At 46.7% G+C, this 26,975-nt stretch overlaps 2 long non-coding RNA genes across 5 annotated transcripts in view; one reads left to right on the plus strand and one right to left on the minus strand.

The window, feature by feature from the left end:
- LOC139816875 (uncharacterized) overlaps positions 1-26,975 on the minus strand; it is a 159,236-nt gene that overhangs the window by 111,726 nt on the left and 20,535 nt on the right. For all 4 annotated transcript variants that reach the window (XR_011733104.1, XR_011733102.1, XR_011733105.1 and 1 more), the window contains exon 2: positions 23,258-23,420. This is a non-coding gene — a long non-coding RNA (uncharacterized lncRNA). The remainder of the gene's footprint in view (positions 1-23,257; positions 23,421-26,975) is intronic.
- On the plus strand, positions 1,602-26,015 carry LOC139816877 (uncharacterized). The gene is made up of 3 exons (XR_011733106.1): positions 1,602-2,023; positions 23,290-23,465; positions 23,601-26,015. It is a non-coding gene; the product is annotated as an uncharacterized lncRNA (long non-coding RNA).

Consider the following 26,975-nt stretch of genomic DNA (forward strand, 5'->3'; position numbering starts at 1 on the left):
AGTTAGATCTATTTCACGCAATAGTCCAAAATTGATATTAGGTTTTTGATAAGTTTCAATATTTTAATAAGTTTTAATTAAATCAATTATAAAAAATTTTTAGATCTTTTATTTTACTTTATTTTGGAAACACTTTGAGAAAAAATGCATTTTTCGCGCTCTCGGCGTAAGAAAAAAAAATCGATTGCATCATGCGTAAAAAAAAATTTTATCACTCGAAAATGTCATATGATTCAATCACGGAGATATTAAGCTGGTTAATGGCGTTCTCTAATATTTCATTCCTCTTTCCGCGTTAATAAATCGGAATAATTGAATAGCGCGGATTTTTCGAGATACGAATGTTAAACCGCTAACGAAAGGCGCGCGGCAGGAAACAAGAAAAAAAAACACCTTTCATTCAAGAGGCAGCCTACGAACGAACGTTGCTCCTCCATTAGCGACAGACGTAACAAAGCGCCTTTTCATGACGCATCGCCATGACCAACTCGCATAAACTCGACCGTCTCCCGAGCCTCGCGTGATCATCCCTCTTTCTCGGAGCTTCCGTCAAAAATCCAACGCGTTCCAACGCGCGAAGACAAAGGTGGCAACGGGAAAAGCCACGGGGAGTGACGAGGAACGAAGATGGGATGTGGAAAAAGGAAAAAAAAAGTGAGAGGTAGTGGAAAAATCGTGGAAGCGAAAGAAAGAAAAAGAAGAATATGAAGAGGGAGAGAAAGAAAGGAAAAAAGAAGGAAAGAGAGAAAGAGAGAAGTTCGATGTCGAACTCAGCCCTCGACCGAACGGCACACCATCCCTTTCCCCCTCCTCATCTATAGAAGATACCCTTCGACTCTCCGTGCCCTCGTACGTGCTCGCTCTCGCCCACAGACCGTCCCTATACTCTCGCACGTACACGTACTCACACATACAAGCGCCGTACAGAAAGCCGTAGTCACCCTCCAGCGGCCCGCGGCCCCGCCCGTCCCACCCCGTCTCGTCAACCCTCGCTCGGCCGGCGTGTTCCCGCCCTCTCCGTGTTTCCGCGGCCCGTTCCAACCACCCCGTTCCACGCCGTGTCCCGCAGGGCATGTCCCTATACACCGCCGGCATGCAATTGTCCGCTCTATCGCCTCTAGATCCGTTCTCGCGGCGCGATCGCGGCGCCTATAAAAAAAGCGTCTCTCTGATAAGACACGGCCTCGGCCGAGGAGTCGCGACGCTGAATTCAAATACGTCCAGGTAGCGCCGTCGATTTTACGCGGATTTTTCGCGGGGGCGCCGCGCGGACAGTACTTTCGCTGCTGCCGGAAAATTCTCATCCCCTTTGGTGGCACGCTCCGCGGCACGCCCGGCCGTCTCTGTTATACTGCCGGCAGCGACCCAACCGTCTCCTCCCTCGTTCGCCCCCGCACTCTCTCTCTCTCTCAACCCATCCACCCCAAACTCGTCCCCTCACGCCTCGCCGCTCGCCCACGCCCGTTGTTCCCGCCGCGCCGCGCGCCGCCACCGCCACGCCATCGCGTCGCTGCCGTCCCCTCGAGCCAGCCGAGCTAACCACCCCATCCTAACCACCCCGGCCACCCACGCGCGCTACCCCCTACCCTCGACCGCGCCACTCTGCGAGCCGCTCGTTAACCTGCTAGCGCCCCTCTAACCGCTGCTGCAGGGCTGCTGCCGCCGCCGCCACCGCCGTTGCCGCCGTCGCTACCGTGGCTGCTATATTTACATATCAATATTCCATGGCGTGGCAGGGTGGCTGGCTGGCTGGCTGGCGAGCTGGCTGGCTGGCTGGCTGGTTGCACGCTCTCCTGATCGTAAAGTAGCGGTGGCGTGCTCCTGCGGATCCCCCGTCTGCCCCCTGCCCTCTTATCGCCCCCCCTCTCCCCCTCTTTTCCGCCACGAATATCTCGAGGGATGGAATCCTGAGGAGAGAACGTTCAGACAAGAGTATTCCCGTCCAGGAGTTCGGAGACGCCGAGAGTAATGATCCGACTGGCTGCCTGTTTTCGACTGACAGCGTTAGGGAGGGCGCGAGAGGGTGAGTAGGAAATTTCCTCGAGAACTGGCGGCCCTGAGATGGCAAAAGGGTAAAAGCTGCCGCGACGCTCCGGACTACTCCTGAATTCTTTGTGCAGTCACGCGGCGGATCGCGAACGCGGATGCTGGCTAAAAATATGAATGTCACCGCGCGACAACTCGCATAATGACGGGCGTATCGCAAAAAGACTTGTGCTTTTATTCGACATTTTATCTCGTCCCATTTTCTAGTATGTGCTATTTTAATACACGCCTCTCTTTCTCTCTCTCTAAAATGATACGCGCGCGGAATGCTTTTTGTCACCGTCCGCGGTTTTTGTTTGATTCCCTTAACACTATCGGGTGCTACTCTGGTTAGATATCGCGTGTTGTTGAATGAACGCCGCGCGGTAAAGCGTAAAAAAACGCGGATTCCGATTCCAGCCAGCAATTATAGACTCAATTATATCGGCATACGCATGAAAAAATATCCGCGACAATTTCCCACCGCGGGATGAGAATTACATCGACGGCCGAAACGCGAGCGCGATCGTCACCAGGCTAATAATTTCGTTTACCAGAGCTTCATGAAAAATTATAACCATTCCATCGCGCGCGCGTGACACCGCGCGCTATGAAGTTTCAATTGTATCGCGTCAAATGTGTGCTCACGTTTCATCACCAATTTTATCATTTTCGAGTCAATTCATTTTATCAGGAGTACTTATTTCACGCAAACAGGAAGAACGGGGAGAGAAAACACTTATATGCTGTATACTTATATATACGAAATAGGCAACGTTCAATTTCACGATTATTTCTAATCTTATAGAAGAAACCGATTACATAAATATGAAATTTCATCAAAACGACTTAAAGTTGTAAAATAATTTTGTCATGGTTCGACTTGAAGGAAATGTGTTATTTTCTTGTTTTCAAAAATTTTATTATTCGTTCATTATGCTATACATATAATTACAATCACAAAGATGTTATACATTATCGTCGTTATTTCCCTAAAATCAACGTGTATTTGAATCCATTCGTAGTTGAAAAATGCGGAGAACGGACGATTATACCTGACATCGATTCGTTTCCGGGGATGAATACATTAGCGGACGTCGAAAATCAACCGCGATCTTAAGACGTCGCGACGTGCCGTGCCGTGCCGCGCGCGCGATGCCGGGCAGGTGCTAATTTTAACCGTTTCCTTAACCTACGTATTTATAGGCGGCCGACTCTCGTGGGACTCTTTAAAACGTCTCGCCGGTCCATTCGTCGCTCGTGCGCGGAAAGCGCCCCGAATAATTTAACAGAGGACTCGGCTCCGAAACGAGGACGCGTCATCCTCCCCCTCATTACGCCCACTCCCGTGTGGATTTTCGCTCGCTCGCTCACTCACGCGCGGAGGATTGACGTATACCCGCATAAGCCCCGAGAGTTATGCGAGGCTGACAACTCCTGACAAACAAACCTTTCCCATCGACGCCTGTTTGCTTTTCCTTCTTACTCGCGCGCGCGTTTCTTTTCGTTGTTGTTATATCTATACCGAATCTGAAGCTGCTTAATTAGGAAATATACTAGAATTTAATCTTAACGCATAAAAATACGGATTAATTATGGATTTAATTAGTTTGTGTTATTATAGATTGTTCTACGATTGTTTTACTTCATGCTCTTTCTTGTCGGGAATGTTTATTTATCGTCATCTGTAACTACTTGTTTTCTGGCCGTGCATATTACGATGTTACCATTCAATATTCAACTATTTTATTCTCGAAAGTATCAATTTCATTATTATGCAGCGATAATTATCACATGTTCAACGTTTTTTACCTCATGTTTAAATTTTTCTACAGCGCATATATTTTTCCCTCAATTCTCCGCACTCGATGTAATTCCGAGATAAGTTGAAAAATTTCAAATAAATTAACGCAGTACGATTTAATATAACTTTACGATAACTTTCTCTGATCTCTGAAGAGATGATTCCCCTTTAAGACTTCTCGATACATATAACAACGTCGTTTCGTAATTCATCACCCTTGTCAATTTCGGTGGTTTTTAGTCAAAAGGGAAGTTCTCGATTAATTGATCCACCAATCCGTGTTCGTCGAGTCGCGATCCGAGGCTCCGGCATCACGTGCGGCTTATTCGAGAGAACCCCCCGCGCGCTTTCCCCTCGGAAGGGAAGTTTCTCGGTTCCGTGGGGATTCCGGGATGGAGGCGCGTGTGCCCTCGGGGGCTTTCGTGACCAGAACGCCGCGTCGCCTCACCCTCCTCGTCGCCCATGCCGTCACCGCCACCCCCTTCCCCGCGTCCGCAAACTGGTGTGACACCCCCGGAGCCACGTCGAGCTTGCGACGAGAATTTTGCTGAGGAGTTAACTGGATCCCGCGACGCCTACATTAAAGGCGAGACGATGCTCCGGGAAAGCCGAACGAGTTCTTATCGACAGGTCGGGCGATTGAACGAGGAGCGAATAACACGACGGAAACGTCCATCTTTATCTTCTGTTTAAAACGTACTATAAAAAGGCTTCGCGAGGTGATAACGAAGGCTATAAAGAAACTCACATTTAATCCTTTCTAATCCTATCAATCTGCTATAAATCTGCAATTTTACATATTTAAATTTTCAGTTTATAAAGAAAGTTTGAATTATATGATCGTATAACTATTTACGCTTTGAATCTTTAAGTGAAATTCTTACGAAATAATTAACGTATAAATTTCTTTTGTAAATCTCTTTCATTGCTTCTATTTTACTTTCGCGGGTGAAGATCGGTAATATGACGCAAATGTTTAAGGGGATCCTAAAGCCGTCTGTAATATCAGCTTTTTTTCTTAGCACTAATCTTTTAATTGACTTTATAGAAATGCAAAATTCTTGTCTAGAATTAAAGTACGCATCAAAATCTAGGTCATGGTGGTCAAATTTATATCGAAAACGAAAAAAAATTAATATTTTTGTTAATTTTTGGTATACGTGACGACAATATTTGCTTTGTACAAAAATTCCACGATAAATATCCACAAAATTAGACCGGCATGACCTAGGGACAACATTTAAGAACAATATCGTGCAATTAGATCTAAGATTGAAAACCTAGAAAAAAAGATTACTTTATATAACTTTTATATGTGCAAAAGCACATTCAGGATAAGCAATATTGCGTGTGGCAAGAGATGGCGCAGTAATCGAACAAAGACAGATGCCTCTCGTTAGACAAGGACAGATATAGATATATGACAAGAAAACAGAATTAGAAATGTTGACATTACCGACGTCGAGGAAGTTCAGCCTTCACTTTAGGATCCCCTTAAAAATTGGAAAAAAATCTTTATTTTATTTCTCCTACAATAGAAGACAATGTTGTACTACAACGGCTGCTGTTTAGCGATGGTAATTACGAACTCTATACGCGTTAGTGTTAGCAATTTCTACACTTGTTTTATGAAAAATATAGCTCGTGTCTCGGGAGGTTACGTGATGTTTTTAAGGTCGCCACCTAGTCGCACAAACAACGTTCGCCGCCTGCGGCGAAACGTCGACGTGCATCATGAAGTCGGGCGACGCTGGGGCAGGGAGGAGGAGAAAAACCAAACAGGATTACGGCAACGTGGCCGGATGAATCTAGCTGCGGGGCATTAGAATAATCACGGAAGGTGGCAGTCAGCTGTATTAATCGATACCGCCGCCGACGGGTGTCTCATAAAAATTTCACACCAGAATGTCACGTATCGCGTGACGTGCGAAAGATACTCAACAATTAACGTTGATCCATTAATGATGAACTGCTGAATCGTGCGTCGCTTCATCTGGATTTTCCATGTCGCCCCTCCTCTCTCTCTCTCTCTCTCTCTCTCTCTATCTCTCTTTCTCTCTAAAAAATTTTAATGTTTGCGCAATATACAAGATAGAAATTAAAATTCAGAATTTCGGTATGCTCCGTATTTCGATAGAAATATCTTAATCAAGGCAGGATGTTCCAATTCCTAATAAACAGAAGGTAATTTTTCTTTCTTCGCCAATAATAATTAACAAAAGTGACAGTTTAGTTTGACCCAACTTAAGCAAGTCTTACACTTTATAAGAATAAAAAAACTATGGTCGAAACGTCACGTACGTGAGTACGTGAGCATTACTATTTAATAAATTATCAGTTTGGTCGAACTAAACTGTGACTTTCGCCAATTTCTAATGCCCACTAAATCACCGTATCGAAAATGACGCGGATTTGACCACGGGAATAAAAACCCGAAGGATTTATCTCGTGAGCGAATCGTCGAGAGGCGACAGATACCGGGCAACACGCGATAGTGAAAGGAGGAATTACCGCCTGACTTATTATCCTCTTTCAACGGAACGAATTCGCATGCGGTGCGCATTTTCGCGCGGCGTTCCCGCGAGACAATTTTTCGCGATTTCGGCTCGTCCCGCGTGCATAATGTTCGCGGAGACACGGGCGGAATTGTCCCCGGGGGCACCGCGCGCGTATATCTCGTTATACCGGCCGCCGGATATATTCCTCGAAACGTCCAAAGATCCACTCTCGGATTTTACCTTCCTCCCTTTCTCCCCCTTTCCTGATCTCGCCCTTCTCGTACCGACGTCGTCCCCCTTTCGCGCGTCCGTTTTCCTCCGTAAGCGCGAAACGTTTGCGAGCGGCTGCGGAACGCCGGCAATAAATTTATCCCGGCACGCAATAATATTTGTGCCGGGCGCGGGAATATACCGGTACCGCCCACACCGACACGAGGATATTCCCGCATACGTGCGTATGTGTACGTATGTGTGCACAGCGCGCCGACGATGGAACGAACGCGCGCGACAGCCGGGCGCGCGATAACGATAACACCGCGCTTCGGCACCGCGCGTGTCTCGCCCTCGAAAGCGAGCGCGCAGCACGCGCGTGCATTGTGGCGTGCATCTCGTCGCTGCACGCAACGACGTTGGATATACGAACGTGTGTGTGTGTGTGTGTGTGTGTGTGTGTGTGAGCGTGGGCGCGCGAAGGTGTGTTGTGCACGCGTGTGTGTACGTGCCAATAGCGGGAGTTGTTGGGGGATGGCGATTTTTTTAAAAAACTATCGATATTCCCATTTATTTAAATACGCTCCGGGCGGAATCGACGAATATCGTTGAAAGGTATCGGCACCAGGCAATGCCCGTAGATATCGTCGGATTGCCATGAGACTTAATTACGAATAAAAAAAAAAGAGTAAAAATAATGCGGTTTGTTTCGAGACTGTTGGTATATAAAAATTGATAATCGCTAAAAATGTAGCGGATTATATTTTCTATCGCGCGGAGATACCTACATCAACCGGGCTCACTCTTTGGGAAATTCGCGAAATTCGGTCCATCGGAGTTTGGTTGCTGACGCGAAGTTATTTCGGAGGATCATCTGCTTCCGAGAGGGAGGCAGGCTGGATTATCGATTGGCGGAGGAGAGCCTTGAATTTTTTACACGGGGATGCGGAGGCGTGAGGCGGCACGAGCGCGCGCGTTCGATTTAGGGATACTTAAATTTCACAGAGTAGGTACCGATGGTATTCGTTCGCGGGGAACTTGATAATAATATTTTCAGCGGGCTCAACGACACGTCGGCGAGCGATTTATCGATTTATATCTCGCGATGATTAGGCCACGATACGGTATCACGAATAATGTTAACGTTCTAATCACGAGCGCGATATATATGTCTTTATTGTGAGGTATCGACGGCTTTTGGATTTACGCTGGACAAACAGACGAATGTTCGCGCACGCGGCACGTGACCGTTTTCATTCCGAGTTTCAGTAGGTCGTCGTCGAACGACCGCGAGCTAAACTGGGAACAAAAGAGGCGGCGGCGGTAAACTGGTCGAACGGACGGATGTGCTTGGACGCGTACGCGGGAGCGCGAGACGCGCGCGTTATCGTGCATTAATCGGGTGCGAGAGAACGGGGGAGCTCTCTCTCCCTCTCTCTCCGGCCAGGCCGGAGGAAAGCTCGTAAATAATGCAACGCCGCGCGACAAGCCGCCGGGAGGCTCTTTACGAAAAAGTGTCTCGTAATGCCGTGGTAAAATTTTGATCGCGTTGCGGAGAAGGATTTGCATCTGCAACAGCACTTGCGTTTCCGACGCCCGCTCGGCAGATTTTTACGAGCGCGACACAGCTAGCTCGGTTATCTAATCATAACGCAATAGCGCTCGTATTTCTCGCAGATTTTTAATAATTCTCGATTGCAGAAAAGGATTTTACCCATCTCCCTTCCGTCTCGGGCTACCTCAAGAGCGTGGTGCCTCACGTCACGCGTTTATTCGTTTGGCACCGGTCGGACCTAATCGTACGTGAATTTCTGAGGAGCCCAGGCACGAGGGGATAGCGAAAGGGTGGAAGGGAGGGACGATCGCGGCGAGATCGAAACGCGGTAAATTTGGCGGACGGCCAAAGGAAACACCCGATCCTGCCCGGACGGCCGCATTTTCATCTCCTCGAACTGACGCGCGCGAGAACGGCTCTCCTCTTTTTTTTAAATTCCATCCACAACTCTTCGCCACAGCGAACCGCAATTCGAATGAATGTTTAACGCGGGAGTCCGGATGTATAAGCGCGCGTGAGCCGTATTTAGGATACCACGCGCGCGGTGCTTCAATTTTCTACTCCGTGAGGAAATATCGCGCTACGAGCCGCCATTTTGCAAGCGAATACGCTACCAGAGTAGAAGAACAAACAGAGAAAAATAATTTATGTATTATATATTATAAATGTGGCTATTTAGTGTTTCAATTATGTGACAGATGTAATGTAACTAATCGTGTAATAAATGATCGTTCTTGATTATTATCATTTGCGGGAAAGGATAGTGACTCATACTCGCAGTGATGACTGTTTGTCGACAGCATAAAAGCGTGCGGTTAATTCCTCGATATGAGCTTTGCGCGTCTTTCATAAAATTCTAATACCAGCGCGGTGCGCGCGCGCGCGCGTTAAATGCAGGGTGGAAGCTTGACTTCTAAAGAAACGCGCGCGGTCGGTCGGGTCGGGTCGCGAGTTGTATATCGGGGTCTCGGGCTTTCCTGGAGTATACCCATAAATACGCGCGCATATGCGCGCACGTGAAGGGCCGCCCGACCAGCTAACCGCCTTTCACCCTCCGACTTCACTCTCGCTCCCAGCCCTCACTGTCTCACCCTTTGCTCCCGACCACCCGCGTCCCGATCCCCGAGTGCCTGATGACTCCTCTCTTGCTCGAATGCAGGTGGCGAAACGGCAATTAAGCTTGCGAGAGCTACGGACCTCTTGTTTCGACTATCCTTCGGCTTCCCTCCTCGCGCCGTACACCCCTCGCGCCGCGCCGTTTCTCGGAGGAAACGAAACTGCCGGAAACGCCACCCGGCACCACCCACCGTCTCCGGCCACCTTCTCCTTTCAACCTAGAAAAGTTTCAACGCGTTCAGATCTCTGGTGCACTTGAGCGCACTGATTAGCCGCAGTACTGGCGCGCGAAGACGAAGGATCGATCTTCTTTCCTCGCTCGTGTTGAAATTCGAACACGTTATTACTGATGCACCATTATTAATGTGCATTAATAACACGCCAGATAACATTAACAAAGCCGCAGAAACTGTGAAAATTAGGAAGAACGTCGTATATTATATTTTACGTTCTAACTTCAAAACGTAACTTACGTCTAAAAAATATTAGAAATTTGGTTGATAATTAAAGAGCTAGGGATAGGAACTATTTTTTACGAAGCAAATTGTGTCGCTTGCATTATAAATTCTGTCGAATTTGTAATTTTACTTTTTAATTTTGAAATGAAAAATATTAACGCAAAAGTAAGATTTATTGGCAAAATTAAAACGAGCGTTTTGCATCCAATACGTTACAAATTGAGTTTATTATGACGATTATCTATAATTATCCGCCACTCATATTGATACAAAAACGAATGGCTAACTACAGCTACAAATCCGAATGAACTGAATGGTCACCTTATTCTATATCCTACAAGTTTTTCGTCGTGACTGCGGGTCATGCAGGAAGTCACCGACAAAGGGCACGACAACGTGTAGGAGATCTCCATTAGCAGCTTCGATTAAGGGTAAAGGTAAAGGTAGGTGGAGGGTGAGCAGGAAGTAGAGCGGCAGGGAGGATAATTAGCTGTCCGTGCCGCTCGCTTTGCCGCGGCGTCGCGCGCTTCCGGACGCAACGTTAAAGAGTAATAAGGCGGGGGCGTGCTCGCGCGCTTTGTGAAAGAGAAGAAGAAGAAGAAGGAGAAAAAGGCGAGAAGGAAGGAGAGGAAGCCCGGCGAGCGGGGAGCACGTCAAAGTTCTTCCGCGAAGCGCGGTGGCAAAGAAAAAAAAAAGAAGAAAAGGAAAGCACGGGAAGGACGAGAAGAGGACGAGGACCAGAAAGAAGAAAAAGAACGAGAGGTATCGGGAGAGGAGAGAGGAGGAAGGCTCGACGTTGTGAAGACGACGAAGCCGAAGCGCCGGGTAGGAGAGAGAGAGGATGAGGAGCATGAGGAGAAAGGAGGAGGGAACGAGGGAAGAAAGAGTAAGAGAGAGAGAGAGAGGGGGGAAGGGGAGAGGAAAGGCGGCGAGAAGCCAAGGAGGACTCTTCGGGGACCGGAGACGACGGCGCGCAAAAAACGAGCAAAACGGAAGCGAGAGAACCCGACTCGAGCTCTCTGCCTTTGCCTTACCTTGCCCTACTCGCCTCGCCTCGCCTCTCCTCGTCTTCGTCTTTGCCTCGCCTCGCCTTGCCTCGCCTTGCCTCGCCTGTGCCTGCCAGCTCGCCACGAGACGGCAAACACGCCCGAGCTTAAGCTTCGTTCTCATGCCAACGCGGCTGCACGCCTCCACCGTCTTCTTGGTCGTCGTCTTTCTTTTTACCCTCGCTAACCTGAACCCCGTCCCTCCCTCCCGCGCCGCGGCGTCTCCTCTCGCCGCTTCGGTCTCGTCTTTCGTTGCCACGCTCTCGCAAAGAGAGCCATTCCGGTCTCCCGCTGCTCCTCGCCTCATCCGAACGCGCGTGCGAACGTAGCGGCAACGATTTGACGTGATCTCATCTCTTTATAATTCTCTCACGTTAAATGTCCGAATAATTAACTACGAATTGAAATTATACATCAGTTTGTATTTTATATATTCAAGACTATCTAAATTTATCTATATTTTCTAGCAAAACTTTTGCTCCATCTCAATTCGTCAATTTTTTGTTAAGTTTTCGTTTTAGATATTAATTCGTTCTCCTACCAAGTCACTAGCATCTATCATTGTAATATAGCGTTTGCGGCGTTTGATACACCTTGTATACAGTCTCTGTTCCAATATGTAATATCCTTCACTGTGAGGCATGCGGTTGAACGCGTGCTCGGTAAAGGATATTATTAGGAATGATAAGTGCAGGAAGGATTCCTGGGCCGGAAATAGATACGCGGATCCATATGCATGCGAGCGGGCTATCATTCCTTTTTTTCGCGCGACGTCGACGAGATGAGACGCGCGCGCGCGAGATTGTAATGAGAGCAATGTAATACTAAGTCGGTCGATCTCGAACGTAATTACTTATATACACACGCTCGAATCGGCGAGTCTCTTTATTATAGAATTGTAGAATTATAGATGTTGCTCGTGTCCCAACCGATGTGAACAATTTGTAAACTTCGCTTTCACATTCCTATTTAAAATACGAACACGATGACTTTGCAGATATAGCTTCAAATATTTAAATTTTTCGTCGCGTCCTCGTTTCAAATAACTATTTTTAAGTTATAAACTTTTCATAATGAACGGCAATACAAATGAACGAATCTCGATTAAAATAATATTGAAATATATAGGCGTCCACGTGAGCTCGAATATATTTAAATCTTAGTGCAGAACACGAATAGAATTAAAATCGTGCACACAAAAATTAAAGCCATACCACTAAATAGATATGATACATTCGATCACTTCCCCCGTCCCCGCAGGGAGAATCAAATATTCTCAAGGCGGCAGCCCAGGGCGACTGTGCAGCTCACTCCTATGGCGCGGCGCGGCGCGGCGCACCATATCGTTATCAACAATTAACAATTGCGCGGCGATCGGGGTCGCAATCGCGCATGTACGCACAATCGCGAGCCGCGGATTAATTAATGAGCGGAGCTTTTGACGTTCGACGCGCACACGCCGGGTATTGGCGGCGGCATGGGCAGCGGCGGGTTGATCCTGAGCTATCGCACGCGCGATAGGCAGCCTGACCTGGACCGCTGCCGTGCGTCCCGGCGTCGAGCATCGCGCCTCCCGCCCGCCCGCCGCCCGGTTCGCCCGCGTAATCCGCTTCTGGCATCACGAGTTATGTGCCACACCGTCGACAGCCCTCGGCTTAAGCCCGGCGGCGTACACGCCGCGCGCAAAAACGAGAGAGAGAGAGGCCAAAATATCGTTCCTGGTAAAACCGCGAGCGTTCGCGCGCCGTGAAGAGCCCTGCGTTCGTAATAACTCTTTTCTCTCCGCGTAACACCATCTTGAAAAGCGGCCTGCGTCTTGTAATTGAAGCTTGAAGCTACGGCCTTAACACCGCAAATTGTATTCCAAATTAGAGAAAATAGGCAAATTAGAGCGGATAGAACGTTTTTTTAATTTCGGTAAAAACGGTAGCGTATGTTCATCCTAGGGAAACGTACGAGACCTCGACGAAACGATCTTGACGATACGCGCCGCGATCCTTTAATATTTTGCACGGTTAAAGTGAGATATCACGCCGTATTACAGCGGCAAGGCTTAAGGGCGAACTGACCTGTCCAAGATTACGCGTTTCCCTCTGAGCCCGCATATACGTATATACATATCTACCGATTAGAGTTCTCGTAACCGCGCTCGAACCATCTCTGCCGAACAACCCAGTGTCACGCTATCGCGAGAAGTGGCTGTTATACTTTGCGCATACACGCACGTCGTGACACCGTCGGACGAAATAAGTGAGATTAGAGTAATTGCGAAAGCTTGCTGGAAAACGATGAGATAAAAACGTTGAAACTATATGCGGTTCTACCTGAGAAAATCAATCGAAATTCTTAATATCAAAACGACAACGTTCTATAAGTCAACTTTCAATTCTCCATTCCAAAATAATTTTCCGCATTTTCACCAGCGATTAATTTAATCAAACTTATTAAAAATCTAAGGTTAAATAGATACAATAGATGTATAAGTAGAGTATGAAGTAACACTATTCTATCTACTTCGAACCTTAAAACATCTCTGAGAGAGAGATCGTTTTTAGAAAATTATCATTTTTATTTTTAAAAACTTCCAGCACGGGTGGTAAATTGCAAGTATCGTAAACTGCCAAACGCAGTACCACCGATTTTCCCTGAAATTTCCTAAAAACTCTAAAAACTTTACAACTTTTAAAGTGCTTTACGCGGAAAAGAAACATAATATTGTGTGATAGGAAAAGCGACGTCCATCGCTTGAAAAAAAATTACGTCTCAATATATAATTAAGAGTTATATCGGCGTTCTAGAAACAAGAGGACGCGTAACTGCGGGAGCGTCATATAATTATCTCGTTACGGACGGCGGCGTAACAAGCAAGAAAACGATCGTAAGAAAAGTGAGCGGCTTCGCGCGACATGCGAGTAACGACGGCTCGAATCGGGCGATACGCGTTGCACGCGCGATTAACCGGTATCGTCCCAATTGCGCTGATGAAAGCAACGACGACGCGGCGTGGTGGTATCCGCCGACGGTCGGCCGGCCCAGAAATGCGCCGGCCGCGTTGCACTATTATTATCACCGCACCCGGATAACCGGCCACGCTCGATCGTTACCTGAAACTTAGGATTAGCACCTGGATCACTTCGCGCGACCGACGACCGGCAATCTCGCCGCGTCGACGCGTCGAAACGTTACGTGCGTCCCGATTAGAGCTGACGCCTATCGTTAAACGGAGGTCCCGATGCAATTACGCGATAAGCCCGCATTTCTCAAGTAAGCGACTGAAAAACGGTTATGAAGAGATCTCTAATTATAAACGAGTTCCTCCCGCGAGCGCGAGAGAAGTCTCTCGCCAGGATTTCTTTTCTTAACGCCTCGAAAGATGTATTCCGAGCGCAGTTGTAAGTTTCACAAAGGAGAAGAAGAACCTCGCGTCTATCGCCAAAAATTCGATTTTCAAGATTATAATCAAGGTCGGACGTTCCCTCGTTCAAATTTATACGCAAGTACGATACGTGATATCATGGACGGCAGGATAGAGTTTCCAAGATTACAAATCAAAGGTTCCTCTTAATTAATAAGCGGCGCTACGTCACGTCCTCGACTCTCCGCCGGCTCTCCGTGTGTCGATGAAATACGCACGCGGCACCTCCGTTTCCATTTTATCGCGCGGCGCATAAATCTCTTTTTATCCGGGCGGGAGGTACGAACGCGTCGAAACGAGCGAACGAACGAGCGGGACGGACGGAAAATTTCGGCCGCGGAGTGTTCGTGGCATTATACGGACGAGCGGGCGCGTTCTCTCCGGCTCCCGCTGGTCGAAAATTTCGAGAGCGCGCGCGGATCGAGGTCGCGACGTAGGTAGGTAGGTAGGTAGATAGGTAGGTAGAAAGAGGCGGAGCGCGGGTAGGGTAGGTAGGTAGGTTGGAGAGGCGAATGGAGGGCTCTTGGATGCATTAATCATCTCCGTACTTCGTCCGCCGCCCGCTCGCGGACTCCCTCTTCCCTGACCCTTTTCGACCCTCCGTCCCGTCCCGTCCTTTCGACCCTCTCGCTCCGTCACTCACGGCTTCGCCCTCCGCCCGCGCCCGCCCCGCCGCCTTCCACCGAACCCTTTCTCACTTTATCTCCCGCTCGCTTCTCGGATCGTGTCTACTGGGTGTCCGACGAATACGCGTAGCGAAATCAACGGCGGTGCACACGTTGGAACGCAATCGTACGATAAGTAGTCGAGTCAAGAGAACGAATTACGCGTGAAAATCAATTTAAATATTTCTCGCGTATTTTTATTATTTTTCACGCACTTGCGAGTTAAACTTAAATCTCTGCTCCGAGAGAACGGTAAAGTCACGGGAAAACGAAATTTCAATTTAGAGATCGGTCAGATTTTTTCCCAAGGGGAAAGACGATAAATCTATACCAGGGAGAAAATGCGAGATACATCCGGGACACCCTGTACGTATCCCCGGAGAGATGGAACACGCGCTCTGGGAGCGACGGGCGAGATAAATAAGCGACTCGGCGCGCGCCAGCGACGACGTTCCGCGAGTCTACGAGACGCGGATGCCTGCGCCGCGCCGCGACGCTTCGAGGTCGTCGGGCGCCGCGACGAAAGACGGGGCGAGACGCGATCTTCTCTCGAGATCCGAGAGACGCGCGAGGCGCTTTCGACGCGTTAGACTTTCGTCGTCTTCTCGTCGCTCGAGTTTCCCGCTAAAAAAGAGATCGATTCTAAACTTAGGAAAGTATTTTCAGCGAAGAAGAAGCCCGGCAACTTGCGCGACTCCGCGTTGAAATATGCATAAAAATAATAAATTGCACCCGCGAGAGATGAAAAATATCAAATCGTTAGGAAAGATCCCGACAGTTAGTCACGCCGAATAAACCATCGCTGTATCGTGTACCACTCGCGTAATATTATGACAATTAGAATGATATTGTAACAGGATTGTCATCATTACCGTGTTACACTGTCCTGTCGTCACTAATAGTTCAAAACGAGGCGTATAATTAAGCGCGTTAATATTGCAGTGACGTCTAGAATTTCATGTAACTCTATCAAGATTTAAACGTCATCGTCCGTATGTATAAACAATGCGATATCGATTGCGCTCATAATTGAGGACATTAATTATAATGTACACGCATGTACACATATTTTCCTCTTAATTTACTTTAAATTTACGATTACTAATCCCTTTCAGATTTATCTCTCTATAACTTCTATGAAAAATCATTACAGGGATTAAAAGGGATATTTTACTTGCAACTGTTGCCTCTTTTGCAGTATTCCCTTTTTTCTTTTAGATTTTCTACTCGCTGTATAAATTTATTTCTTGATTTTTTCCGAGTCGCCAAGCTAAAAGTTTCTTATTCCATTGCGCGCTGAGAAAAGGATCGCAACGTGCGATGCGCTCGTTTCAATTTAATTTACCGTAGCAGGCAAGACCGGATCGAGCGCGCGAGATCGATCGATCTCCGCGATCAACGCGGACGAGAATAGAGTCGAGGCCACGGAGGAGGAGGAGGAAGAGGAGGAGGAGGAGGAGGTCCGTGGAGGTAATAGAGCCGTGGAACGAGCAGACACCTCGCAATTTGGCTAATGGCCTTCCACCGGCACCTTGGGGATACAGCCGACACGGCCGTCGGCAACGCGCCGCCCAAGGAACACGGTCCCTACCACCGTCGGAGCCCTAACGAGAGGGGTGGCACGCGCTCACTCGTTGCATCGCGCCCTCTCCCCGTTTTGCCCGTCGCGGTCGCCGCCGCCGCCACCGCCGTTTCCGATAGTTTGCCGAGCGGAAATTGCGTGCCGAATACGGCAAATATGATTGTTCCTCCGCGACTACGTCACGAAGGGCGAAGCCTGAGAAAACGTAATAGCGATCGATCTTCAAGGGATCTTTATGGGAGATCCAGGGAGATCGAACAAATTCAACTCAAAATCCCAAATTGTAGAGGAGTTAAATGTAAGGATTTTTTCTTACATTCTTCTCTTTTTTAATTATAAACGGAATAGGAGATATTTCAGCGAGAAGAGTTTTAAAAACGTTTTTAAAAACGTCAGCAATCACGGACTCGTTGCGGCATTATAAAAAACATCGCGATAACTGGCTACGGAAACAACAGTTTATAGCGCGCAGTCCCGTAAACCGAATATACGAAATGTATCCATCGAATTGCCGCCGTAAACACAATTTTTGCGACACGACGAAAATTCGAAAAGCGAGCTTTCATACTCGTACATCGCTCTCGCGAGACGAACTCTTCAAAACATGATCGAACAAACAACAACTGGATATGAAAAGTATTCCTCCAAATGCTTCAAGCTCTTAAAGAATCTCGTAGAGCCACCATAGTAACATACATATTGAGAATTAGTAATTATATTATGTCATAAGCAATTGAAATGTGCATATATACACGCATGTACATATGTACAAAGTGTTTGGTAAAACATAGTTTCATACGAGATGGACTTTTACATTCGTATGAAGAATTACCTTATGAATTACCCGAAGAAGAATGTATCATACGTACTCAAGATCACTCTATTTGTTCAATGTTTATCTTTTTTATGTATATACATTTCAATATGTATTATCATTTCTGCACCACATATTACTAAATACTGCGCACATATAAGAGTACGATACTTGAAAAGCCTTTATCGTGGAACATTAAACGTTGTTATTAAATATCAAAATTCCGAAGGAGTCGGTCCCGCTTCCGTTAGATAAGCGAAATATCGTATCGATACCCCGATACCGTCTCTAGCCCAGTCGAGGCGGGGAACTGCGGTCGCGCACGTGAACGCGACCGCACGCGAGCGGCAATTATCCGGCAGCCGCCCGCACCGCGTGGTCGACAGCGATGGTGAGGGCGAGAGAGAGGGCGAGAGAGAGAGAGAGAGGAAGAGAAAGAGAGAGAGGCAGAGGCAGAGTTGCTATGAGCCCGGCGGATCCCACGGGCGCGATTGCGAACCCGGGGCTAGCAGGGCGCTGTCGCCACCAGCCGACGCCCTTTTTGCCGGCACATTCGAGTTGGCGTCGGTCTCATAATTTCGATGACCAGCGGTGACCATCGGAATTCTTTGCCGCCCCCGTTAATCTGCGGAGAAAAAAGATCACAGCTCGACGTAGAAAAATAAGGGAAAAACGTTATTTGTTCCGAGAGAGGAATGATTTCGCGCTGACGTTTGATAATGATACGAGAAAAAAGAAACCCCACGCGATGCGGGCTTGAAACAGTCGTTGAAAATATTGCAGCGAGTTACACTAACCCCGATTTCACCCTTCATCGCGAACGACGATGTGTGTGTCTGCAAAACTTATCGTCTACGACGCAACATCGCGGCGAGACTTTGGCAGATCTCAGCGATCGATCGCCATCAGTCGACCGAGAAACCGACCGAAGTAAGACCCATATATATCACAACAGCCGCGGCGATGGTGTATAGCGTGTGTATATAGGTATATCGTGCGGACACAGGCTGTCATTATTTCGCGATCGATGGCCGACTATATAGCGCGTACCCGATGCGTAATTCGTGCACGGTCCGTTGTGTAGAGTCGATGCTACGGGCGATCGAATCGCGGCGCGCCTCTAAATAAGGCCGCGCGATTTATTCACGCGTCCCGTCGTGAATCGTCGGTCACTTTGATCCGTCTAGCGCGAAATCAACCTTTTTTTTTCGCAGTTTCTCTCCTCGCCAACCCGAGTCCGGTCCGTGAGTCTTGCCGACCGCAAGATCGGCCGTCCGCTCCAGCTCCGTCGCACAGCTCCTGTGGCCGATTTGTGCGTCGTCACGCGCGTCTACCCTTCTTCGGAATCGCCCTCGCTCGCACGAGAGAGTGGAAACCACTCTTGCGTTCTATTCTGCGTCGATAGGGGTGGCATGTATGATTTAGAATAGAACAGGGTGGAAGAACGATTTATGACGCTAGAGCCAGAGAATTCTCGGATCTGATTATTTGTAGATACCAATGACATTTTATATATACATATGTTTAATATCTTTTCGTCTCTCTCTTGGTCTCTTTCGCATACGTTTATTTATTAATTTTTTCACTTTTACAATATATATTAATAATTTATTGAATTTGATATATGTATATATATATATAATTTTTAATTTAATTTTATCAATTTTAATTAAATTTTCCGTTTAATTGAGATCCAAATTAACGGGAAATTTTATATATATCTTCTGTTCTCTGTCTGTTCTCTGTCAAACATATATTAGTACTCATTAGCATATAATTATACCTCGATTAGAGATGCCGCTATTTCTCTCCATCCGTCCCGCTTCGCGACCCCCATCCCTACGGCGCACTTCGATCCCCTGCGGAGGGGTGGCTTCCCTCGCGACGAGGCAGGAGGGTGCGTCAACTGTTGCACGATCGCTCAAACTTTTCAGTCACAACAGGAAAGCCCGCGGCGGTGCCGACGTGGATCGCCACTTGCCGCGCGAAGGATGGCTCGCCGTTCTCCTATTTCCCCCTCGCCGCCGCAAATTGGGAGGTTTGACAAACGAGGCGGATAAAACCGTTCACGCGTCGTCTACAAACTCCCGTGGTATTAATAAGCAACTCCCGCGGGATAATTTTTCTTCCGACACTTTACGTGACAACTCCCGCGCGAATTTGTGTCGCCACGAGTACGAAACGTTCGCCATTATAAATTTCATATTACGAAACTAACTAAAAGAAACTAGATTAAATTAATAATATCTATATTTTGTGTGATTTGCGAAATAGCAATCAGTTATGATCAATCTGCAGTCGAATATCTTTCGTGACAAAAATGTCGAGAATCGCCATTAATTTTTTTTTTTACTATAACTCAAAATAAAATATTTTTCGAATTAAGAGCTGCGATTTGACAGTATTCTCGTGGCGAAGTTATTGCCGAGTCAATCGCTAATTTTTCGGAGCTATATCGCGATAATACAAATGGATGAGGATTATCACGAATTCCCGATAAATTAATGGCCATCGATTAATTCTCACTCAATGTCCTTCGACGGCGTTAGGGCACGGAGTGACGGAAGGGGAAAAAAGAGAATGGGGGATGTAAAAAAATCCCTGCGGATTTAATTAACATCGCACGCGCTTCTTTCCCTTTCCGTCCTTCAACCCTTTGACGTGACGTATACGATTGTGCTGGAATTTATCGAAGCTTCCTTGTCAAAATGCGCTCGCGCGAACTAACGAAACCGCGAATAAAAGCAAGTAAAACTATAATAGCAAACACGTAAAAAAAGTTGAAATTAATCCCACGATTAATTGAAAACTTGTACAATTGATTGGGATTGCAATTGGTTGAATTAGGAAAGCGTTTCTTTCATAGCCACGGAAACACTTTTTTTTCCATGTGTCACGTCGATCATACCCGTCTCCGAAGACATCCCGTAATATTTCATCTCGTAATATTTCACAGCGGCCACGATCGGGAACGCTATAACGCACGAATTTTAGCTGCTTTTTGTTACGGACAGCAATCTCGTAACGTCGGAGTCGCGCGCGCGAGGAGAAGCCGGACGGGGGAGAGAGATTCGTCAAAATTTCAGCGTAGCGGGCCAGATAACAGCGGGGCCGACAAGCAAAATAAAAGACGCCCGGATATCCGACGCCGACGCGAGCACGAGCGCGAGCGCGATCCAATAGCGTTGCAATTTCATCCAGCCTCCATTCCGAGAGGAAATCCTTCGGGCGAAACAAAAGCGAGCAACGCAACCGTCGGGCGAGAATTCGGTCGGGAATTCGTCGGCGCGCGCGAGCACGAGCGCGCCAGCAGCAGCGACATAATTCGACGAGATTTTTGTCACCCGCTTCCTCGAAATTCAAATCCTCGTCGACGAGGAAAACGATCGGGGACGCGATAATCCGCAAATGCGCGACGCGAAAAATCTCGCGCGGTTTGCATTTTTAACACCCGGCAAGTTGGAGAGGTAGAGAGAATATCGGAAGAGGAGCGAGACCGCGATTCGTTCGTTGACGCGCGATTTCAACGCTCGTGACAAGTGGTACCCAAAGAATTTCCGCGATCGTGTAATAATGTTTTACTTCGTGGAAGTTAACTTTTTAGCGAAACTCCTTTTTTCATAAATAGCGATGACGTTCGAGATGTATATACATATATATATCTCCATTTAATCTCCCGGAAAAAAAATCGAGCTAAATCCTTTTGGTACTGGAATTCTTTGTGCGCCTTCGCTTGACCTATCCTGGCGTACATTTCACCGGCACACGTTACATCCCGTCGCGTCGCATCCTTTCATCCCGGCGAAATCCTTCCGAGGGTGGGAGGAGGGGCGGGCCCGCGGGCGATTAACTCGCGAAACTCGTGCGCCGGGAAAAATCCGGCGGGAGAGAACGGTGGCAAAAATTTCGTCGGAAAATTTAACCACCAACTTTTCCGGCATGGCGCGGCGCGGCGTGGCGTGGCGTAACATAGAGCTTGGCTCGGCTCAGCTCGGTTCGGCTCGACATGGTTCGACGCGACGGGAAAAACGTCGCGATCCTCCCGGAGGATTTATCCCGTTCGCCGAATCGAGCGCAAAGGACAAAGGTAAAATCCGCGGGATCTCTCTCCGGGGAGAAGGAAGCAGAGAACGGAGATCACCGCGTGTGCAGGATGGATAGGGAAAGGGGGGAGAACGGGGGATGGCTGACGAGATCGTGGACGGCGGATTGCGGATCCCCAAGGGGGCGTTCGGGGAAGGGGACGGGGGGAAGAGGGAATACGACGGACAGGATGAGGAAGAGAATCGGGGTTGTGGAAGCGGCAGCGGCGGCGACCCCCGGAAGGTGTGGGCGGCGAGTGGCGATTATGGCTGGCCCCTAGCCTAGGAACAGCTATCTTCCATCTAGACTCTAAATTCAAGAGAATATAGCCAGCACGCTGGGACGTTAGCAACTCTCCCTCGTCATCGCGAGCTGGACTATCGCGTATTTTGAGATAGAATTTTTTACTCGTTTTGTGGAAGGAAAAATCGCGCTTACGTAACAACGCGATTTGATCGTTGATAGTTGCTCTAGCTAAAATTCTAAGATTTTTTCCAAATTTCCAAGAGCTGCGACTCCGAGGATTCGAGATCTTAAATCGCGATCGAGAGTTTCGAAAATCGACGAAGTGTCAGCAAAATATTATCGGCAAAGAGACGGCACTATCTAACATTCTAAAAACTTTTCCAAATTTCTAAATATTACAATTCAGGATTTCAAGTCGTACAAATTTAAATTTTTGAAAATTGACATAAATATAGATACTTGATATGTAAGTATCATTGGACAAACTAATTAGTCAAGTATAATTCCCCAAACAGCACGCTTGTCCAAAATCGGGACATAAGACGTCTTAAAGACATCTTTAAGACAGCTTATGATATGATGTCTAAAGGACGTCTTAATGACATTTATAATAGTAGTAACAATGGTAGTGTATTTTAATAGTTTATTCACTGATACTCTAATTTTCTTGTTATTTTATTTAATACCATTTAATTAGCTTCGACTTTACACGTTCGCGAGGTGCGTTCCTTTCTGTAACTTCTATGGAACCTCGCCGCACCTTTTATCAGTTTTTCTTTGCAGGAAATCTTAACATCTTTTACTCCAGACAGAATCAGCCAGGTTCTTTTTAGTGTCCTGTTCGAAACTTGTTGACCTCGCGGCTAATGCGTCGAAACGATGAAATTTAGTGGATATCAAGGATTTGTTCTCCTACTCGTAGTCATACTATATGGCAGTCAAAATTAAATGATAAGTCTAAAATCTAATTGCAAGAAGTTGATGATTGTGGATATAAACGAGATTTATAACTGATTTTTCATTTCTTGTTTATCAAACGGACTTCGTTATTCGTCTTTGATTTTAATAATCCAACAATACTTGTATCAATCTATCTTTCTTCCAGTTCGCGAATAAAGTCCTAACATTCGAAATGAAGATGATACTTCGAATTATTCATTTTCACTAGCATAACTTTTAACACAGTTCGGCGGTATCGATACAACTCGGAACGCGGAATCACGCGCGGGCATATATGAACTATAAAAATGCTGCTGTCCGTCGTAGCCCGGCTGCCGCGGCAATCTACTTTTATTCGCCATCCATATATTTCGCGTGGCGATCCGGTTGTTGCATACCGGGTGATCGTAAAGCGTCGCGATACGACATCGCGACATGCCTGCGATGACACCTCAGGCAACACCTGTGTCTAGACGACGTCTCAGATGTTAAAAAAAGAAAAACGTTTTTAAAACTTTGCGAGACGTTTTAAAAACGTCTTCAAAACTTTCTAAACGTTATCTTTCATAACTTTCTAAAAGTCATCTTTCATAAAACATTTCTAGAGCATGTAGTTATTTACATTACCGATTGCAATATTCGTCGATTATAGGAAGTGGCGAATCTAAATGTAACATACAAAAATATTTACGATCAATTAAAATCTAACGCACCAATCATGTTTTTTATTATTTTGATATCACACGAAACAATTAAGGCGAAATTTCACAAGAACACAAAGCAGGAACTATTAAGACTTACCTGTCTGCATACTAATTTTAATACTGCTACAGGGAGATCCACAAAAGGCGGTCCAGTGAAGGTCCAGAGAGCGAAGTCCAGCGGTGCACAGCTGTAGTCCAGAGACGGTCCGAAGAAGCGAGGTTCAGCGGCGATCTAAGATCCGGCAGCAACCCAAGGAAACCTGCAACAGAAAGAGAAAAGGGGAATTAGCGTAGTCATCATAAAGGTCAAAGATCTGCACAATTATATTCTTTCTCGGTGTTCAGATTAAAACCGAGTGGCGACCGTAATAGTAATACCTGCGTAGTACATAAATTTCATAGTGGTTGATGACCATTATTATTTATCTGTCCGGTCACAGTAAACAATCTCGTGAACCCGATGATGTTTGAACGTTTTGAACGACTGTTGTGACGACAATCCGTGAATGCTGTAATCTCCGGTGAAGAACCGGTTCACCCCGTAACGATTGCCTGCTTGGTACACGGCCAGGACAACAAACCGCAAAGATTCAGATCCAGATAGTATCATGTCCAAAATCGGGATGTACATATGCATTAGAATTATTTAAATAAAATAAAATCAAAGTACCTTCTTTGAGACGATGAATGAAGTTCCAGATAAAGATAAATTTATCAATTTAGATAGCAATTCTTTATTGCGCACGTATATCCATATATAGATATTATGTTTTACATTCTTTATACACCGACTGGAATAATAGTTCTTAAACTTCTGTGGTAGTTACATCAAATATAACACCCAATAGCATACAGAGTCACATGTCATAGATGATACGATCGTGTATATACCAATGATCGAATACGCTCCCTTCGTTCGTGTCGAATAACCCGGATCAGTACTTATCGCGTCGAGAGCGTGTGGAAGATATCGCGGGAACTCGCAATTACCCTAATTACACGAAACGAAGCGGTCGCAGCGTCGATGACGCGGCGTCTGCGCGAGTTCATCACGAGAGAGCAGAGGGCGAAAAGGAGGAAGGGAGGAAGGGACGAAGAGAGAGAGAGAGAGAGAGAGAGAGAGAGAGTGGGAGGGGAGGGAGAGAGAGGTAGGGAGAGGATCGCCGAGAAAACGAGCAGCCGGATGGGCGCGCGGCCGGAGGAAGGATCTTAATTTCATAAGGATCCGTTCCCGAAGGAGATCGATTTTCCTGACCCTCGGGTACGTTAATAACCTCGGGTTGCGCGCACCCGGTCGCTTATCCCGCCCGAGGGGGCGACGGGGGGGAGGAAGGGCCGCGATCGCGATAAATAATTTCGTTCGTTATCGTACCGGCCCGGCTTCTATAATTTTCATGCGCCGGATATACAGGGTGTCCTGTCGACAAATATTTTTCCCCGTCCCCCCTCCTGCGAATTCTTAGGGTAGATTTCCGGTAAAATGGAAATAGAAACCGTTCGATCAAGCGTGATTCGATCGCAAAGACATTTAATACAGTCGCTCTGAAAATTGGGGGTATTAACAGTAATTATCAGATTTAAAAGTCGTTCGTTAGTATATATATCCTTTTTTCCACAAATTTGTTACATAAAAAGTTGCTGTATTTTAAAATTTATATCGACATACGTGTACCTAAAATATTGCGACTTTCCGTTAATTTTTCTCACGCATGCAAGACGCTCGCCGGCGCAGCTCGCATTTTCGAAAAGTTTCGGCGGCCGTGCGAAGCGATGAAATATTCGACAAGCTGGCATCGAGTTATACCGGCTAAATTCATCGCCGGTTATTTAACCTTTTTTTCCGCCGATACGAGCCACGATCGATTTGAAGCCCGATTAAGGGGAACCGGGCGTTGCGCGCAATGCAATGACAGGAGAGGACGAGTGGAATTGCGTTAAAGTGATTACCCGCTTTCGCGTTTCGCTTCGGACATTAATATTGTAATAAAAAATAAACGTCCGGTGCAAATGTATCGACTTATCCGAGTGTCCTGAATATCGACGTCGAGAAACGCCGCGAGAGTATGAGTCTTTCATTCCGAAGTTGATTTATAGAAGTTATTTAATTATAAAACGATCCAGCGTGATAGTTCTCATTCACACGCGGAGCTTAATACGCTAAATGTTCCCCTTGAACGCTCATACTTCTTTTGCAATGATTTAAAATATTAATGTAAGAGAGAGAGAGAGAGAGAGAGAGAGAGAGAGAGAGAGAAAGAGAGAGAGTTTAACTTGGGTCTTTTTAAATATTGTAAAACTGGAATATTTTTGATGCTTGATGCGACTGAAGGCTTGCCAACGGCCGATCAAATTTCCGCCAAGGAAATCTGACTCCGACCTCATCAAGGAATTCTTAGCTTTAAAGAGAAGAGGCAACCTACCGATACACCCTATATACGTCTGCAGCGTACCAAGATCTACTCTGGCCGAAGCACGGAGTGCTTGCGCGCGCGCGAGTGTGCGCTTGAGCGGCGTATTTGGGTTCGAGGCACGTGTGTATATACATTTACGTACGTGTGTATGCATATGTGTGGCTGCGTGTGTGGCGCACGACACGCGAAACGGATGATCGAGCACCACTGACGCCCGAGCCACACACGGGGTTGGTTTGGGAGCTCGCGAATGGCTATGGCGTGCCGAGGGATGATTAATGCACGCCACCACCATCGCCCCACAGCACGCCGTCGCTCTCTGTACACTCGCGCTCCCGTCCGCCACCTCCCCGTGGCATAGGTCGGGCGAGCGTCATCGTTGTTTTGCACGCACAGGTGCGGAAACATTCTCCGGAAACGGCGCGCGACTCATTGTTCGGTGCGAACTTCAAGGACCGCATTTCTCTCTCTCTCTCTCTCCGCTGTTTTTTCTCTTTTTCTCTCTAATTCTTCATTTTCCGACCATCACCTCATAGTAATCGGTCCGCGATTTTTTAACAGCAGTAGTTTTTCCCGCGCTTTTTTTGGCTTACTTGCGAATTCAATTTTAGTGGATTTTTAACGATTTAATTTCTATAGCAAAAAGGTTTACAAAGATATCAGTTGTTTCCTCGCAACGCGATTCGATGAAGCTCCATTCATCTTTCGGTTTATGAGTAATACGTGTTAAATTAAAAAAAAAATACGAAGCGTACTCCTTCGCTGACGTGGAATCGAATTTTATACAGCAACAAGTCGTTTCTACGATTTTTTAAAATACGTATCTCTATGATAATTATTGCGCGAGTGAAAGCGTGTTAAGTGAAAGTTTAAACTCTGTCCGTGTCATCCCAGATGAACGAAACATTAAAGTCATTCTTGCAACGAAAATATCTAGCGAGAATATAAAGCACATTATCCGTCAATTTGTGCCGCAAAGGAAATGATTAATTTGCTAAATCCGATCTCGGATATATATCTTCTTCGTTTGCGGTTCACGGCGTGATTGGTGCGAGGTTCAGATCCGAGATGACACGGGTATTAAACTTTCACGAGACGACATTTTTCTCCACGGTGGAAAATAACCATGTGACACTAATGAATGCAACGGTACCTCATTTAGGAGGTATCCGATAGCTTGACAGGCCGATGTTCGGTTTGCATCCGAAAGCGTGTCGCCAATGTATTTTTCGCGAAAAAGCCGCGCTTTCGAAAATCACCTCGTGAAAGAATCATTTTACGCGTTTCATGGCATAATGCAATGGTATATATGTATATGTATAAAATGCTTTAATTCAATTAAACGGCCGGATGCGTAAAGCTTCCAGTAGATCCGCGAGAACGAAAAAAATGCTCCATATTTGT

The sequence above is a fragment of the Temnothorax longispinosus genome, chromosome 7 (assembly GCF_030848805.1).
Source record: "Temnothorax longispinosus isolate EJ_2023e chromosome 7, Tlon_JGU_v1, whole genome shotgun sequence".
Lineage (NCBI taxonomy): Eukaryota > Metazoa > Arthropoda > Insecta > Hymenoptera > Formicidae > Temnothorax > Temnothorax longispinosus.